The 20,297-nt window shown below is 39.1% G+C and overlaps 1 pseudogene; it reads left to right on the top strand.

The window, feature by feature from the left end:
• The first annotated feature begins 2,103 nt into the window (after nt 1-2,103).
• Nucleotides 2,104-3,299, top strand: LOC149168756 (F-box/kelch-repeat protein At5g43190-like; annotated as a pseudogene).
• The last annotated feature ends 16,998 nt before the right edge of the window (nt 3,300-20,297 follow it).

Below are 20,297 nucleotides of genomic sequence, written 5' to 3'. Positions count from 1 at the left end.
TCCGAGCCCTTGTACTGGGTTAATTTTTTGTGGAAAAGGCTTCATTTTGATTGTCAAATGGGTTGGGAGAATTTTTTGGTTGGTTCTCAGGGTTTGAGTGATGTTCTATATCGAAGAATAAGAATTTTCCAATAAATAAACATCTATGAATGGGTTTTCTTTACCAATATTCCCCAAAAAGGCCAAACTTTCCCTGTTCTTGCCTAAATGACCTTAAGAAATAGGACCTCCCCAATCCTGGCACCAATTTGATTATCTATAATGTCACTTGTCCCTTTGAATTCCTTAATCCAATGAATCCTTAATACCAATCCAAAATGGTCCTTATGAATGAATTGAAGAATTCCTTAATCCTACCTACACTACAGTGCTTATGTAGGCCAAAAACAAAATGGGCCTATCGACTATCCTTATTTCTTTCCTACTAGAGGCAGACAAAAAATGAAAAAAGTATTAGTAGATAAATGTCTTTCGGATTAATCACATCATTAGGATTTTGTGACATTTTGAACAAAATAATGTGGTTCATCCTAAGGATGAACCACATTAGTTGGTTCAAAATGTCACCAAATCCTAATGATGTGATTAATACGAAAGACATTTATCTATAATATGGATCACAAAAGTCTTAGATCTAAAAGTATTAGTGTTCTGGTGCGAGTGTGAACCATCCCTTCATGAAAGAAGGATGAGATCTAGGAGAGGTCCATTCATTTAGGACCTAGATAAACTGCTACCTAGTATGAGACTTTGGGTTTTCCAAAAGGGATCACCTACACCCCAACTTCAAATTTCTTACTTTCAAATCTGTTAGGTGAAGTCCATATTCTGGTCTTCTTTCTGTTTTCTTTCTGGTCTGCATAACAGAGAAGCTTCTTCCTTACTTCTATATGGAGGTAGATGAAGGAGATACTGGGTGACCTCCCTATTTAAGATCAACTCCAATAGGATACTGTGAAGCACCACTTATTAGAACTGAACTATTTCACTTTTCCTGCGGGAACACAATTTTTTTGTGCTTTCAGTTTTTCCCATAGCCATCAGTAGAGCTATTTGATACTTGTCTTCTAGTGATTATTTTTTGATCTTTGATATGCTTAGTTGCATGCGCAATTTTTTTCAAAAATCCTAGATGTGTACATTTTCATAAAGTTTTATTTGTTTGTGTATCACAGATATTGTGGCAAGGAGGGTATCATATGTTGGGAGGTTTTTGGAGGTATGTTCTCCAAAAATATTATTGGGATGGTTTCCATTATCACTTCCTACCAATCGCACTACCTTTTGCAGAGTCTTGTTACTCTTAAAATGGGGGTTGCAGTTTGAATGGAATTGCAGTACCTTAGAATTGCTTTTCTTTTCAAACCGGGAGAACATTTTTGTGCACCTTAGAACAACTTGACATGTGATTGTATATAAATCTCTGATCACAAAGTTGAAGTTTTTCTTGCAATGGGAATCATTGGAAATTATATGAGAGGGGATAGCTATGATAAATCAATTCATTATAAAACTATAAGCCTTTATAGTTTCTCAAAATGTCTACAGAATAATAAGTTTGGCCTCTTGTATGTAAGTGATTTTTTAAAATATCTTCTATATTAACATTTTATTGTATGCATTATTGTTGATGTCAATGTCATGTATGAGTCCCACATGTATTTTGTTTGAGTCCCTGTGCTAAATATGGGTATTTTTGAATTTCCAACAATCTATATGGTCATATTTTTTAATATGCTTAGTCTCACATTGTCTACAAAATCTACTTTCAAAATATGTTGGAAAGCAGTATTTTCGTGATTTTTTTTAGAAGGTAAACATAAATTAGTTGCAGTAGGACATTTCCAGTATGGGCAATTCCACATTTGACCAAACAACATGGTAACTACCCAGTCAACAATAATACTGTGAAATATATATTAAGGTAGTTATTGAAACTGCAAAAAAAAAAAAAAAAAATCATGGTTTACTGATCAAGAGAATAAAAAGTCACATCTGATAATTCATCAATGGTAGTGTACAGATGCACATTATCGTAGACTTGGAAGCAATTGTAACACTTATTATCTTAATTCTTCAAATAAGGAAAATGATGAATCGATAATGTTGGTAAATGACCTTGAACTTATGACTTGCAAAGTTTTTAAGAGAGAAGGAGGCTTTTCTTTTATTTCTTTTTAGATTGGCTCTTGTTGTGAAGGAGTAGAGCAAAATACAAAGACTGAATGGAGTTGATAGTCCTTATCATTTGTGGGAGAATAGCTTGGCTAGATTGCCGATTTTGAACCTATTCAAGATGTTGAGAGTTTTTACATCCTACAATTCAATGGTGTGCAGTCAGATTCATTTCTAATGGCCTACAATACTCTACCCTCGCAAGGCCTTTTATTCATTCCTTTTGCAGAAAATTGTAATAGAAATGTTGTTGATGCCTATAATCCTATAGATGACAAGTGGGTTGTTATTACCATGTCCTACATGCCATCTTCATGCCCTTGTTCTGTAACATTTTCAAGGCTTAGTTAGCCTATAGTATCAGGTGGGGGTATGTTGATAGTAGAGAATAAAAACAAGTCCCTTGTTGTTTTCAATTTATTCACCAAAACCCATAGAATTTTTCCTCCCATGCTACCTATGAAGTCCCCCTATGTGGTAGCAATCGTAGTGTATCTAGAGAGAGACAGTGAGTATCAACATTTGGTTGTAAGTATTGTTGATGTCATTTCTTCACAAGTGTATGATTCTAGGAGTGATTCATGGAACATTTGTGGTAGTTTTGATAGGAGGTTTTCCATGTTGGGGAATGATGCTCATTTAGATGGAATTATTTTCTGCCTCACCCATGGTCCTTATCACTTGTTGGCCTTTGATGTTGACGCTGAAACTTGGGTTTGGTTGAGGTGACCATGCCCCTTGTGGTTTGCTCACATATACTGGATCATGAGGGGTCCTTGATTCGTGTTGGGGGTATCAAGGAGCTTGGAGTTTTGAAGAAGATTAGTATATGGGAGCTCAATGAGACTATCAAGAAATGGAAGAAAGTGTGCAGTATGCCCGATCATATCTTCAGTAAATTTAGTCATGGTAATCTTAATCATTTTTTCACTATTGGTCTTTGGGGCAAGAATTTATTTTATAGAAACTACCCTCCAGTCATTTTCATATATGATATTTTGGAGAATAGATGGTGTGGATTACCACACTGTCCTCTTTACAGTTGCTTGTGTAATCCAAGCTGGTATAATGCAATTATCTTAGTTAACCTATTCACGATAATGAAATCTCATAAATTGAATTGAAAATGTGGGATTTGTTACCTTCATTTGTATCTCTTTTTAATTATGTGACAAAGATAGGGAATATTGCTCATTTAGATGGTTTTTTGTTGAGTGGCCCATGTAGAAGGACATTTTTCCATGGATAGGATTGATTTTATATTTGAGTTTTCCTTATTAGCCCTTTCATATCTACATAAATGGTCAAAGAGGTAAACTCAAATAGCCTTGCTGATAAGAATCACAAAATTTTGTTAATAAGCATTGCTGGTGGGATGGGGAAGCCATCAAAATTTCCTATTTGTAACAAACAAATACTCTGTAAAAGAAAATAGTCTAACCAAAATCTATGATAAAAGAAAATCGTTTAGCCAGAAAAAGAAAACAGCATCAAAAAAGGTATTGAGTGTATGTTCTTCATATTAAGGTATTGAGTGAGTGTATGTTCTTGATATTAAGGTATTGAGTGTATGTTCTTGATCACCATATCAGAAAAGGTATTGAATGTATGTTCTTGATATTACCCAAGTCTATTAGCCTAAAGCCTATGGGAACCCACTCTTAACTGACCCCCTTCCCTAGTCACCTGAATGGCTCCACTTCTAGCTCATTTCTCTCTGGGGTATGTCTAGAGATGTTCTACTTGAGCCTTTTGCACCGACTAAGGTGTATTTTACAATACTAGAGATTGACTGCATGCAAGGAAGGACATTGGCTATAATGCACAAGGATAATATGGATACTGCACAAGGAGAACAAGGAGAATATGGAGAAAATTTTGGATATAATAATATTAATAATGACATTGTAATAATATTGCAAATATTGATTATTTAAATATAAAAGGTTTCATCTAATCATTCACAAAAACTAATCTTTAATGTAGCCAAGATGTTAAAAGTGATTAAAATTGATACACACAATTTAAACTAGCGTGGAAACAAGTCAATGGGATTCCCATAACAATATATGTATTGATTATTTGAATATAAAATATATGTAATAATTATTTAAATATAGAAGATGCCATGTAATAGTACATTGAGTTAAATATGCTCATTAAAACAAACACCAAGCGCATCCATTTCCATCCTGTCAACTTTTGTGACATGGTTATGCTTGGTTTAAAAAATATTTTCCTTTCATATCTACAGAAATAGTCAAAGAGGTAAACTCAAATAGTCTTGTTGAAAATAATCGCAAAATTTTATTGATAGGCATTGCAGGTGGGATGGGGAAGCCATCAACACTTCCTATTTGTAACATGTGTATGTAACAATGCACTGAATCACCTTAAAACAAATATATGTAAAAAAAACTAGTGACAACAAGAATAAAGAAAAACATCTGCTGTCACTGCTTGGAATTCTAAAGTGATTGCTAAAGAACGAGGAGGATGGGGCCTTAAAAATATAATATGGTTAGAAAAAAATTTAGTCACAAATGGAATCTATAAGATTTAATCTAGTGTGAAGCCTACACTACTTGGTGTTGGGATTTTCATTTATTTGATGATGAAAAAAATTGGTAGTTGGCTAGGCAGAGACCTTAAAGTTAGAAGATTATTATTATTAATTATTTCAAATGAATAGTGTAAATTTAGCAACAAAAATTATAAGGGATAATTCCCTAGGATTGTAGCAATTTCATTTACTTGTACAATAGAAAACATCTGACAATGTGTTGTAGCTATGCAAGAATTTCCTTGGAGTTTAGTTCTCTAGAGTTTGAGTTCTCCCAAAAACCTCTAGTCCATACAGTAAACTGATCTGGGTATAAATAGGAATGCAACAAATTACAAAGATAACCATAAACACAGAGATGCAACGGAAGATCTTATGGTCAGCTTTGATATTGTATCACTTTATACCATGATTCCTATTGATGAAGCTATTGAGATCATGAGGAACATCACTGATAAAGAAACTGTGGATCTTTTGGAGCTGTGCTTGAGATCCTCTTACTTCAGTTTCAAAGGTAAAATTTATGAACAAACTCATTGTTATAGATATTTTTGTGTCTTACAGCATAAAGCATGAAATGTCCATAATCTAAGGGATCCAAAGTCCCTAAACATGTTGTTCCTACCCCTAGAGGAACAAGGTCAGCAAACCACAGCAATTCAAATCAGTTCTCCACTGAAAAACACTCAAAAACAAGTCAATTCTGGATCATGTCAACTGCTCCACTGAGCATCTGCGCTGAATGTCAACTGCTCCATGGTCTACCTGCGCTGAATGTCAACTTCAACAAAGGCTACCTGCACTGAGCGAGTTTTGACATGTGGAGGCATCTTTCCTCAATGTGTTAGTGCCCAGGAAGCTTCCAAAATGACACTTGGATCAAAGGATTCACCTAGTGATGAGTAAGAGGTTCTAAAACTCCAAGTGGAAGCTAGGATCTCCAAGTGGACTCAAGAACTGAAGAAGAACTGGAGTTGAAGAGGACACTAGTCACACATCAAGCTGACTCATCTTCTCTTCAAAACTCTATATAAGGATCTCATCCCATGAGATCTGGAGGCTGGAATTTTGTGCAAAGAATTGCTATTGGTTTACAGTTGGAACTATTGGGTGATTGCTTGAAGGAGGTGAAGAGGATATTTCTTTCCGTCAGGAAGGTGATGCTGGATTGGGCCTCTTATGGTTGTATCACCACCTGAACCTTACTTTCTTCCATTAATAAAGCATTTGAGGTTCTTCTATTCGCATTTGTTTCAATGATGTATTGTTGTACTTGCGTATTTGATTTATTCTAATCCTTGAATCAATTATGAATGCATTCTTCTTGTAGTTTCCCTTTCTTGTCTTTTTGCAGGATCTTGGTGTAGCTGGGCCCGTGAGAGAACAAGGAGCTGGGAGCAAGCAGCAAGGAGAGAAGATTGGATCAACCATTGGCGAAAGACATCGGTGAGTGGATCTATTTCTTCCCCCTTTTGCATCTCATAAAGAAGTAATCTTAGATAGCTTTGCTTTGATTGTTGCTAAGGATCTATCACCCTTAGAGTGGGATAGGGTCATTCCGTATTGGATACTTTTCCCAACAACAAACTGGCGACTCCGCTGGGGAGCGTATCTTGTTGGATGCTTGTGTTTCTTGCTATTCATTTCCTAAACAAAGGGAGTACCGAATTGAACTGCATTTGAATCTTTCAGATGCAAAGTAGAGGGCAGCTACTTTAGCTCAGTTTCTGGGCATGTTTATGATTTGAAGAGCTGATCCACAAGGACTCTAAATAGCTCTTTGTGATAGTCTTCATCTTCCTTTAATCATCCTCTAGTGTGTACTTGATTGATAGCCTCTGATTTGGCCTAAAACAGTTGATTTTTGAGCAATCTGTGACCCGGAACCTGAGAGAAACGTAAGTTTTCTCTTCAGCGCCACTGCAGTGAAGGCAGTCTGCGTTTCAACGCAGGTCCCGAAGGGGCTACCTGCGCTGAATGTCAAACTGACAGTGCAGAGCCTGCGCTGAACCAGTTTTGCCTTGTGCAACTGGGGTTCCCTGATTTCTGTTGCCCAGTTTTCAGTATTGTTTTTGCAGCCTGTTATCAACCATTGTACCTATCTGAAACTACCTTTCTTTGCCATTATTCCGCCTCGGTTTTATAAAGAAACTGTGATTGTTCTTTTTGTATTTCTTACTTCATTTACAGTTTCCCATAACGAAAGTAAACTAGTCTTGCTGTGGCCTCTTAGATCTAGACCTGTGATAAAGTGTCGTTTTGATCCTAAGAGTTAGTTTATTTGCTGTTCATAGCTGATTGAGGTTTTGCTTTCGTCATATGGTTCGAATTTAAGTATTTCTAGTGTTGAAATGAGTAAATCTTAAGGTGTTCTTTTGATTTTGGACAAAAGCTTGTTTGCTTTCACTTGAAATTGGATTCGAAATTATACAACAGCTTTCTTTTTGTAATACATCAACATTAAGAAAGAAGAAAAGAAATACCTGCATTGTGCATGTGCATTTTGACAACTTGCATGTTGGTTTAGGAAAAAGTGCATCAGTGTGTGCTCTATGATCTGTGTGAAAAGTTGATGTCTTTCTTTTCCCTCAGTAGTTAAGATTTTCATAAGTTGAAAGAATTGAAAAAGCTTTCTTATCATTCTTAGACTGCATTTAGGAGTTGTACCATACATCACGTGGTGATCCATAAAGGCAAACTGCTAAGAAAGATCAACCTAAAATGAATTGAATTTACATAACAACGCTTTGAAACATAACAAAAACACATAGAGGTCTAAGCTAGAGACGTGTTCCGGCGTCGTTAAACGTGATATCTTAGCGTCGAGTGCTTGGGTGATTCCTCCACGGTGAAGCGATAAGTATCAATACGGACTTGTGCTCCCACGTACTGTCGCGTATATATTGGGAGACCCCTATAGGAATAAAGCCTTTATCCATAGGAAGTCGTGTCGGCCGCCCTACTGATCGCAATGCAGTGAACACAGCATTCACGAAGATCGACCACTCGTACCGTAAAATGTATTCTGTGGTTTTGCGAAAGGTTTGGCACACCCTCTGCCTAGAACTCCAGAGTAGTTTCTTTTGGCCTTTTTCAAACTCTATAACTGAAAAAGTCCATCCGAGCATTTGTCACTTCGGGCTCGTTAAAACATCGAAGGAGACTAGAGTCATCTTTAGCTTTTTCTCGACTCTTAAAAAGTGAAAAAGCAAGTTGTCTCTAAAGCGTCGTTTTATAAAATTTATTTTAAAACGGAACATAATCACCTCCCATTCCTGCGTTGATATTTAGGTTGAGAACATGGAACACACCAACCAAGGAATTCCCCATGATGGAAATCCTAGCCCTTTCTCCTCTTGGGGAGAAGTTGGTGCGCCCCACATGGCCACATTGTCGCTTCGAGGACTGACAATTGGCCTACCAGTTTGGCTATTCTCAACTAGTGTAGTTCAGAACACCACGGTTCCTGAACAGTCGAGTCAACAGTTAGATCAGTCTAGAGCTGCCCTCCAGCCTTCCACTTCTTATAAATCTTCCTCCAATCCTTCATCTTCGCAAGGTAGAGCCGGAAAAAGCCAAGCTCCCATGGAGAAGAAGGAGAAGAAGAAGAAAGAAAAAAAGAAGAAGGAGCCTAAGGCGACTGGGGGCAAGCAAAAGACATCTGACAAAAATCCACACACAGCACGGACCAGGCCTAAATCGCCATGTGTCATATGTAGAGGAGACCACTTCCACCGAGATTGTCCCTGTATTCCCCGGATACTAAGGGACTGGTCCCCTCGTTTGCACAGTTCGGAAGCATCAACCTCTGATAGCCATGTTGAATGCTTACCGTCAACCAGCGAAAGTGAAGGTTCTAGACAAAGAGGGGGAGCAAAATCCCCCTGCAGACTGTGTGAAGGTGATCACGCCATCCACCATTGTCCCTTCTTAGACGAAGCAAAGAGAGTTTTGGAAGATCGTCTGGTTTCACCCTTACGACTTCCTCCTGGATACAAAAAACTCGCGCCAAGTCCTTCGTTGGTTGAAAATACAGCTGACCCGCTCAAGTGGTTAGCTGAAGCGTCAGTCACTGAAAATGAACCTACTGAATCTAGACTGGACGAAAGTCCAAAGGTCGAAACGGCAGTTGACCCGGTTCTCCCTTCAGAAGTTTCATCTTCAAATGACACCGCCACTGAAGATTCATCTTCAGCCGACACTCTCACTGAAGAGAACAAGGATGACACTATCCAGATTCTTTTCATCAACACCGACTCTGATGAGCATCAGGGCAATGCGCCCACTCCTTTATCGCAAGAAGGAGCATCGTCAGGGTCATATCTGGCCGTCTATTCGGTCCCACCACCAAGCAACCTGGTTGTGTCCTTTGATTGGAACCAGCTAGGCAGACCCCGGTTACCAGCCAGTATACCATTCAGAATTATAGTCCAAATATACAGAATGGTAATGGCTGGAACTATCATTGATGAAGGGGCATCTGTGAGTATCCTTTCCTCTATTGCTTGGAAAGCACTGGGTTCCCCGACGCTTTTGCCTGAGATAAGAAATCTCTCGGGTTTTGATAAAGGAACTAGTCGACCATTAAGGATCCTCCCCAATGTGCCCATTACATTGAAAGGGAAGGCCGTTCAAATGAACGTGATGGTCGTCCAAGGACCCTTGGATTATAACCTACTCCTTGGACGAGACTATATATATTGCATGGGAGCAATAGTCTCCTCACTCTTTAGAGTAATGTGTTTTCCACACGAAGGAAGAATGGTCAAGCTTGTAGACCAACTTTCATTTCCGGGATCACGCATCGCAAGTAGTCACATACCAACCCTGAATGGTCTATTCAATCAAGAAAGGTCTCCACCCCCGTTCTTCTTCCTGATGAGTACGAGTGATTCGGGAAAATAGGGCTGGAACCCAGGGGGCATGCATCCTGGTCTGCTTTGGGCAGAAAAAACCCTGGGTATAAGGTAGAATTTCCACGGGAGAATATGACTAGTCCGTACCCCGTCCCCTCCTTCCTCTTCGTAAGGTAGAGCCGGCAAAAGCCAGGCCCCATGAAGAAGAAGGTGTTGAAGGAAGTGGGGTTGTTCTAGAATAAGATTCTTTTGTCAAAGTTATGTGTTTAAGGCAACGCCACTCACTTCTGTCTATTTTCGTAGACAATGCCGAAGGAATGTTTCATTTGAAAGATTAACAGAACAATCTTCGGGTAACCTGAAAGAGGTATTCCTTTGGTAAAACAAATGTTTTATCTTTGAGGAGTGTTCTTCTCTTGTCGCAAGTAGCTGTTCTCTTGTCGCAAGTAGCTGTTCTCTTGCGATCTTGCAAAGATCCTTTAAAGTTAGACTAACGAGAAAAACCAAGTAGCTGCTCTCTTGTGATCTCGTATAGTCCCAGTAAAACTAGACTAGCAAGGAGACAAGTAGCTGTGAACACCCGAAGAAAAGCAGATGTGGAAACTAGAGGGATAACCTTGAAATTGTACTTCATACCTGGGGGCATGCAAACCTTTTGGAGTGCAAGCGAGGAGCGATTATTTATCTGCTTTTTGGATTAGTCGTAACCCAAACTTGCATAAAGAAAGGAGATGGAGCAAAGCGTAGAGAGATGAAGCTCCTTAAAAAATAGCGATCTCCAGGAGACCTTCTTATCTCATGACTGGTATAAACGAGCAGTTTTGGCAAAGTTCATGCTCGTTAAAAAATAAACGCAAAACCGAGCAGTTTTAACGTGGAATTCATGCTCGTTAAAAAATAAACATAAGCATGTGAGTAAGCTTCCCCCAGAGTTCAAGCTCATCCAGAAAAAATGAATCGGTAAATAACCATTTGAGACCGTAAATTCATCAGCCATAAAAGCCTTGGTCGTGTTTGCACCGTCACCTCCACTTTTCATTTGGCCGATCATTCACCTCCACTTGATTGTTTACCTATTTTTAGGAACAGCTACGAAGAGTGATTTCACCTAGCCATCCTTGTGACATTGCCGTGATTGGAAAATTCCAACCTGTACCTGGAATCTGCTGCTATCCCTGTTTATCACTCGTTCCTCAAAATACGAGTCTTCTTTGAGCTCTTTTCACTGACTCGTAAAATATGAAAAGTTTGCCGAGTTTTGGCCTTCCAGCTCGTTAAAAGCACCGAAAGAGCTATCCCTCCTCTAGATTTTAATCTTTTTGGACCTGAGGGATTATTACACAAAAAGATCGAGCACTTGTCTAGTTCGGCTCGATAAAACTATCGAACATTCATCCCTTCTGTATTGTTTTATACTTTTTCGGACTTAAGGGATTAGATGACGAAAAAGGACCTTTGGAGTTGACTTTACGTACCTTTTCAGACTCTCTAAAAATGAAAAGGACCGAGTTGTCTTTGTCGCTAGACTCGTTAAATGAATTAAATAGCGACAAACTTGTCTTTAGACGAGAACGAGTTTCCCTATCGCTAGGCTCGTTAAAACATAGCGATGGGCTTGCCCGAAGGGCAGGTTATAGAACAAGCATATGTTATCCTCCTCAAGCTTGACAAAAATAAAGAGGTACTGGTCAGAAATGACTGGGGAAAATTGGGAGAATCTCAAAGCTGTAATGGTAGCAAGTCGCTCTTGAACATGACACTTTTGCCTCCGTATCACATCGGGTTGGGTTGTTTCATTCACCGGTCTCATCACCATGGTCTCGCCATACCATCCACATTTGGGGTAATGCTACCGATCCATCACATCAGTGTCGTTATATGTTCAAGAGATGTTGTTCAGGAAGAGTCAACCGTGTCCCATCCACTGCCATACATCATCTTTCATCCTTTTCATGACCGCCACCCTGAATCATATTTCACAGATCATTTTCACCTTCATCACAATCATTAGCTCCGTTCCGCGTCACTGATGTGGGATTCATTAAGGCCCTCCTTTGACGGATCGCTTCTTGTCGACATCACCTCATTATCCAAGAAGTTGATCTAGGAACACCCCCCCAGTACTTTGAAGCTTGCATGCCTCAATGGCAAGTTTCTCACTTTCGGCAACAGGTATACATCAATGGCCTTCGACCGAAAGATTTTGCGTGGTGTTCGACGCCAAGTCCTCTATTCACACCACGTGAATTGTACTGCAGTACCTTGAGGGTCATCATCATTATCGGTGATTCCTCTCGCGCTTGTTAACAGTTTACATTATTGACTGGTAATCAAGCGATGTCTGTCCATGTTCGACTCCAGGAAATTCTCACATGGATCGACTTGTACTTAGAGTGAAGATCGGACGAGTTTGAAGACCCCGGATCTAGTTTCATCCATCCGGGCTGCGATATATATTCAGGAAATAAAAACATTGACATGTGCAGTAGATGATCATCCTACTCAAAGGATGATAATTTCAGCAGAGAATTATCAGACGATTGTTTGTTCTATGTACAGAAAATGTATTTATAAAGATGAGCATGGGAAATGCCCGCCTCAGCTAGATCATGAAAACAGTATGAAAAATAATGTATTGTATTGTATTTTATTACAGGTCACCTCCCGGCGATTGAATGAACTTCGGATCCTCCTGATAAAGCATTTCACCTGATAAACGACCTCATACTTTAGGGGGCAACTGTTATAGACATTTTTGTGCCTTACAGCATAAAGCATGAAATGTCCATAATCTAAGGGATCCAAAGTCCCTAAACATGTTGTTCCTACCCCTAGAGGAACAAGGTCAGCAAACCACAGCAATTCAAATCAGTTCTCCACTGAAAAACACTCAAAAACAAGTCAATTCTGGATCATGTCAACTGCTCCACTGAGCATCTGCGTTGAATGTCAACTGCTCCATGGTCTACCTGCGCTGAATGTCAACTTCAACAAAGGCTACCTGCGCTGAGCGAGTTTTGACATGTGGAGGCATCTTTCCTCAATGTGTCAGTGCCCAGGAAGCTTCCAAAATGACACTTGGATCAAAGGATTCGCCTAGTGATGAGTAAGAGGTTCTAAAACTCCAAGTGGAAGCTAGGATCTCCAAGTGGACTCAAGAACTGAAGAAGAACTGGAGTTGAAGAGGACACTAGTCACACATCAAGCTGACTCATCTTCTCTTCAAAACTCTATATAAGGATCTCATCCCATGAGATCTGGAGGCTGGAATTTTGTGCAAAGAATTGCTGTTGGTTTACAGTTGGAACTATTGGGTGATTGCTTGAAGGAGGTGAAGAGGAGATTTCTTTCCGTCGGGAAGGTGATGCTGGATTGGGCCTCTTATGGTTGTATCACCACCTGAACCTTACTTTCTTCCATTAATAAAGCATTTGAGGTTCTTCTATTCGCATGTGTTTCAATGATGTATTGTTGTACTTGCGTATTTGATTTATTCTAATCCTTGAATCAATTATGAATGCATGCTTCTTGTAGTTTCCCTTTCTTGTCTTTTTGCAGGATCTTGGTGTAGCTGGGCCCGTGAGAGAACAAGGAGCTGGGAGCAAGCAGCAAGGAGAGAAGATTGGATCAACCATTGGCGAAAGACATCGGTGAGTGGATCTATTTCTTCCCCCTTTTGCATCTCATAAAGAAGTAATCTTAGATAGCTTTGCTTTGATTGTTGCTAAGGATCTATCACCCTTAGAGTGGGATAGGGTCATTCCGTATTGGATACTTTTCCCAACAACACTCATGGTGTGGCTATGGGCTCTCCTCTATCCCCCATAATTGCCAACATCTTCATGGAGCACTTCGAACAGAAGGCTCTTAGGTCATTTCCATACATCCTTGAAGAATGGAAAAGGTTTGTAGATGACATATTTGCCAAGTGGAGTTATGGAAAAGAAAAACTTGACCTATTCCTCAATCACTTAAATAGCCTCTCAAACCATATAAAATTCACGATTGAAATTGAAAATAACAACCAACTTCCCTTTCTTGATATCCTTCTAACTAAAAGAAATGGGTATCTTGGTTTCCAAGTCTATAGAAAGAAAACCCATACAGAAAGATATCTTCATGCCAATTCCCATCACCACCCTAAACAGAAGATTGGCATCATTAGGACCTTAACCACTAGGGCGGCTGGAATATCTGATCCTGACCATTTAAATGATGAACTCAACCATCTTCACAAGGTGTTTGAACTAAATGGCTACATTATAAATACCATCAAGAAATCTATGCACTTATCCCTAAACAAGAATAACAATGATATTAAAAATCAAAATTTATCAACTCCTAAGGTCTCCCTTCAATACATAAAAGGCACCATGGATAAAATCACTAAAATTCTTAATAAACATAACATTAATGTAGTATTCACCCCTGCCAACACCATCAGACAATTATTCAACTTAGTCAAGGATCCCATAAACCCTAAACTTCAAAAAGGTGTTTATGTGATTCCTTGCTCATGCGGTAAGGAATACATAGGTGAAACAGGGAGGTCTCTTAATATTAGAATTAAAGAACACACTGTTGACTTAAGAAGAGATAGGACCTCTAAATTGGCCTTAGCAGAACATGTTCACTCTTCCTCTCATTACATCTGCATGGAAGAAGTCAAACTAGTTAGAAAAGAAGACCACTATCTTAAAAGGAAAATCAAAGAAGCCATTGAAATAGAAAAAGGGAAGAACAACCTGAACCGGGATGATGGATTAAAACTAAGCAACACTTGGAAACCTTTACTTGAAATCTTAAAAAATCAGTAATTAATTCTTATCCCTTCAATAACCTATTCTCTCCTCCCTTGAAAAAAAAAAAAAAAAATTTAAAATAATCAAAAAATAGAACAATTAGCAAACATAAACATAAACTAGTATTTGATTTCTTCACATATAATCGTTTCATAACATTACAAAATAACCAATAAAATGCATATAGTTGTAATAACTCAAATCTAGACTATTAAATATTAACTCTGGAAATTATAAATAATATTATAGCAAAATTACTCACAAAATCTACAAGGATAAATTTATTAATTAGAAAGTTAATTAATTAAATAAATTAATTAATCAAATAAAACAAATCAACCAAATAAATAAATAATTAAACGAAGAAATAAATACATATAATTAAATTAATAGACATATTAACAAATAAAAAATAATTAAATTAATCTATTCTTTTAATTAATTATTCAAACAAATTAGTTAAACATATTAATAAATTAATTAAAAAAATAGTTTTACATATAAATAATACACATAATAATTAATTCAACAAATAGCAAAATTAAGTAATTAATTTATCCCTTTATAATCACTTTAATAAATTAATAATTTACAAAATTGATAATCATATTAATAAAAAATAATTAATTAATTTTATCAAACAAATTAATTAATTTTATTAATCAAAGAAATTAATTAATTAAGTAATCAAATCAATGAATCAATTAAATCAATTATTGAAAATAATCAACAAAATTATAAACATAATAATTAATTCTATGAATAATAAAATTAATTAATTAAGTTATCCCTTTATCTTATTAATAAATTAATTAATTAATTTATGCATTAAACTTATTAATAAAAAATATATAGTTATATATAAATATTAAAATTAATTAAATAATCATAGTAGTAATAATAATAATAATAATAATAATAATAATAATAATAATAATAATAATAATAAAAAATAATAAATAAATCTAGCAGGATAAGAGCCAACCTATTTCTTATTTCTTTTCTTTAATAACCCATATATATATAGCCCCAAGGGTTAGCTCAATCGGTCAAGCTGGGGCCTCGCCAATGGGAGGTCACAGGGTCGAAACCCGAAAAGTTCTTGGGGTCAGGTTAGTCAATAGGCCGAGGGGTGTGACCCCCTTCGGGTGGGGTCCACCCTAGCATTGTTCGATTCTGGATGTAGTGGACCCACTGACCATGGGTATCCGTGAACCAGTAGTGAAAAAAAAAAAAAGTAACCCATATATATATACCCTAAATATAGCTCTTGATACATCATTAAGACTTGGAGAATGTCTATTGACGCATCCCCTGACGATGGACTCACTTGGTAGTCCGAAATGTTGGGTACAAAAAACTCTATAACAGGTCATTCCTACTCTTCTAAAAATAATACTTCATTTCATTAATGTAAAATACTAAAATATGCTTATAAACAAGAATGGAAATAAACCAGCTAGGGAAATGGTAGCTTATTTCTGAGAATAAATGTGGCGGCTACATGCCTCTGAACTCCTTACAATGAGGCTCAAGGGCCATTTTATTATTGAACAATAAGAGAAAACCCTAAACAACCAAAACCCTAACCCGAGGAGATGTAACACCAAGAGTTTATGGGCCCCATTGGGGTGAGTTGGACAACCAACTTCCTGAGGTCACGACTTGGTCATATTATCTCCATTTGATGCCCATGATAGCTTGTTGGAAATATCTCTCAGAGGACTACGACAGAAAAGATGATTTTAGGTAAAAAAATCGCTGGCAGTAGATTTCCAAAAAAACGTCGTTTAGGGCCTCAAAACGGCTTTGGAAGTTTAGGACCCGAAAAATTGCTAAAAATAGTAAATTGTGCTACAATTAAGGAAACTAAAAAACTGAAAGAAGTAATGGTGGGGTTCCAAGTGGAATTGGTGGGTAACCACCAATATCCACCTGGATCATTCCTCCCCCCTTAGGAAGCAATGGTCCCCATTGCATTGAGTTCCTCCATGAGATGAGGAAACTTTTGCTGAACTTGGTCCTTGGTGAGCCACTTGCCTTGGTGAAGGAATTGGCCTACTTTGAAAACTCGATACAGTTGGATATTCTGCTGGCAAGTGTGCTTGATCTATGTGTCCTTGATTCAATTAGTTGCAGCTTGTTCCATGCAATCTAGATTTAATTCTGTGGGTGTGAGTTGTTTTGCAATGTCGGATGTGTCTAGTAATGGTGGAAAGTATGGCCGAAGGTGGTTCACATTGAACACTGGGTGCAGGACAAGGAATGGGGGAATGATGAGCTCAAATGCATTGTCTCCCATAGCCTTGGTAATGGTGTAAGGACCATATTAGAGTGGTATGAGTTTCCAATATGCTCCGGTAAGGCGTTCCTTTTGCAAATGCAACCAAACTTTGTCGCCCACCTGAAACTTGTGTGGCACCCAATGTTGATCATGTTGCTGCTTGTACTTGGCATTTGATTTCTCCAGAATGTCATGGACCTACTGGTGAATATGTTGGATGTGCTCAATGAATTTGTTTTCCTTATCTGTTTCGGACTGGACATGAGCCAAATCTGTGTGAGTAGCTGCAAATGGCATGGCCACATTAATGGGACATAATGGCTGGAATCCAAAGCCCACCTGAAAAGGGTTGTGGCCAGTCAAGTTGTGGAGAGCTTGGTTTTAGCTGTACTAAACATAGGGGAGGTTCTCGTCCCATGTGCGTGGATGATTTGAGTTGTACATGCGCAAAATGTGTATGATCATCTTGTTGACAACCTCTGTCTGGCCATCAATTTGAGGATGGAAGGCTGTGGACTTAGTGAGTTTGTTGTCCAGCATCGACCAGAGACTGGACCCAAATGTACTGAGGAACCTGTTGTCCCAATATAAGATGATATATTGTGCGATCCCAAAGTGTACCCACACTTGTTCAAAGAAGAGTTTAGCAGTGGCTTCTGCTGTGATATTCTTCTTGCAAGCCACCATAATGGCCATCTTTGAGAACCTGTCGACGACCACAAAAACACAGTCATTTCCATGCTTAGTGGAAGGAAGGCCTAACATGTGATCCATGGAGATGGATTCCCAAGGTCGACTAGGGGTAGGCAGCAGGATATAGAGGCCTTGCTTCTTGATGGTCGGTTTTGCAATGGCGCAGGCATTGCATGATCTGATGTACTTCCTGACATCCTATCAAAGATTCAGCCAATAGAAATACTTTTGCATTACTACCATCGTTTTCTTGACCCCGAAATGCCCAGCAACTCGACTATAGTGTGCTTCCAAAATCATCTTGGCACGCTTGTTTAAAGGAACACAAAGGTGACCCAGGTGGCATAACAGGGCATCTTGGAAGTGAAAATCTAGAACATGCTAACCCTCCAAGAGTGTCTAGTATGTGTGGCCGAATTCTGGGTCACTTTTGTAGAGAAGTGGCCAATCAGAAGTCTCGTGCCCACAAGAGTTGAGCACAGTGGTTAATGCCATGATTGGTGGTCGATTGAGGCAATCTGCAACATTATTGGTGATGCCCTTCTTATACTTGATATTCAAATGGAACTGTTGCATGTATGTGGACCACTTCTGATGGCGATCATTCTACAATTTCACTTGGGTTGGTATGAATTGCATGGGCTGGTGGTCTGTGTGGATGATCATTTCCTTCCCCAAAATGTAATGCTTCCATTGTTGGTAGGCCTGCATAATGGAATACATCTATTTGTCATAAGTGGGATACTTCCGGATTGTGTCTGAAAGTGTCTCACTGTGATATGCCACTAGATGCCCGTGTTGAGTAAGGATTGCCCCAATAGCATAGTCAGAGGCATCTGTCTCGACCTCAAATGGTTGTTGCAAGTCTGGTAATGCAAGCACTAGTGCCGAGGAGAAGCGATCTTTCAACTCTGTGAATGCCTTCTGTTGAGATTCAGACAAAAAGAATTTTGCTTTCGCTCCTCCCTTGGTGACTTGACTCAAGGGTGAAGTGATATGGGAAAATCCCAACACAAACCTGTGGTAGAAGTTGGCAATACCTAGAAAGCTGCGAAGCTCTTTCAGAGTGGTTGGAGATGGCCAATCCCAGATGACTTAGATCTTGGCTGGATCCACATGCACCCCATGTTCATCAACAATGTATCCCAGATACTGAACCTGGGTCATGCCAAAAGTGCATTTCTCCAAATCAGCACATAACTTGTGTTGCCGTAGTGTTTGGAGAACCTGTTGGATGTGGTGGAGGTGCTCTTCCCAACTCTGCCTGAAGATCAAGATTTCATCCAAGTATACCACTACAAATGAGTTGGTGAATTTTTGCAGGATTTCATCCATTAGCCTCACGAAGGTTGCGGGAGCATTCGTCAATCTGAAAGGCATAACCAACCATTCGAAAAGGCCCACCTTGGATTTGAAGGAAGTTTTCCACACATCAGAGGGTTCAATTGGTACTTGGTGATATCCTGACTTCAAATTGATCTTGCTGAAATATTTTGCCCCCTTTAGTTGGTCTAGGAGGTCATCAATCCATGGGATCAAGTACCTATTATGGATAGTGATCTTGTTTAGTGCCTGATAGTCAATACAGAGTCTCCAAGTCCCATCCTTCTTCTGTACCAACACGATCAGGTTACCACAGTGCGATGAACTCGTATGGATGTGACCTTTTTGCAGCAACTCCTAAATCTACCTCTTGATTTCATCATTCTCCAGAACGGAGCACTGATAGATTGGTCCATTGGGCAGTGGCGCACCTGGGGTCAAATAGATGGAGTGCTTGACCTGATAGTGTAGAGGAACCCTTGTGGGGGAGGTGAAGATGTCCTCGTACTCATCCATGACCTTGTCGATCTGTAGTTGTCGTGCGAAGGGGCCCTGTCTGGAGGTTGTGGCCATCGTCTTCTTCTTTCCTTGAGGGTGTATCATCAGGAAAATAAATTTCCTAGTTTTGGAAATGAGCTTACTGCATTATTTTGCAGTAACCAAAGAGATGGTGGTAGGTGGTGCTACCTCTGGTATCATGTACAAATTATCTCCCAAAGTAACAATAACAGCATAGGGCCTTGATTCATACATAGCATGTCACTTCCACAAGTATGGTTGTCCTAATAATACATCACAAACTTCAAGGGGAGCAATTTCACACAATACCTCATCCATGAAGGGCTTGATGTTTTATGGAAGGCAACATTACTGGCTCACACGAAGATCCCATCCTTGGTGAAGCCACCCGATGGTGTATGGTTGTGGATGTGTTGTGGTTGATAAGCTCAACCACTTCACGACCTTTGCTGAAATGAGGTTCTTTTGGCTCCCGTTGTCAACAATGAACTGTAGTAGGGAGCCCTTTACCCACATCTAGGAGTGGAAGAGACGCTCCTCCTCCTCTGGATCTTCATGGTGGAAATGGTGGCATTGGGATTTGCATCGATAATCTGCTTCCCTTTGTCATTCCCCTTGTCGGGTTCTGACTCAGAGTCAGAACATGCATCTAATTTTGAAACCTTTAGCTTGGCCATAGTGACTGCTTGGCCTGACACTCACTTGTGTTGTGAGTGGAGCTCTTATGGAACTCACACCACTTTCCTGTGTCCTCTTTTGGCTTCACGTCATTGTTCTTTACTTGTAGCTTTGATGGGTTGTCTTGGGTTGTCGCACCTTGGCTTTATCCTTTGTTTTGTGGTTTGGGGGCACCTTTCCCTTGCTTTAGATTTGTCGATCCAAAGTCTCGCTTCTTCTATTTAAACTTTTGTTCGACCTTGACGACATATCGGTATGTTGTGCTAAGTGAGGAGATGTTTAGGAATTCTATTTCTTCCTGGATGTACTTATGCAGGAAGCCGCGGTATTTGAGTACCAAATGCTGCTCCATATCCTTGATACCCAACTTTGTGTGAAGGGTATGGAAAATATTGGTAAACTTC

The sequence above is a fragment of the Pinus tabuliformis genome, chromosome 4_2 (genome assembly GCF_031772625.1).
Source record: "Pinus tabuliformis cultivar Carrire ecotype Pingquan chromosome 4_2, CPIR1, whole genome shotgun sequence".
Taxonomy (NCBI): domain Eukaryota; kingdom Viridiplantae; phylum Streptophyta; class Pinopsida; order Pinales; family Pinaceae; genus Pinus; species Pinus tabuliformis.
This window is presented reverse-complemented; position numbering and strand designations above follow the sequence as displayed.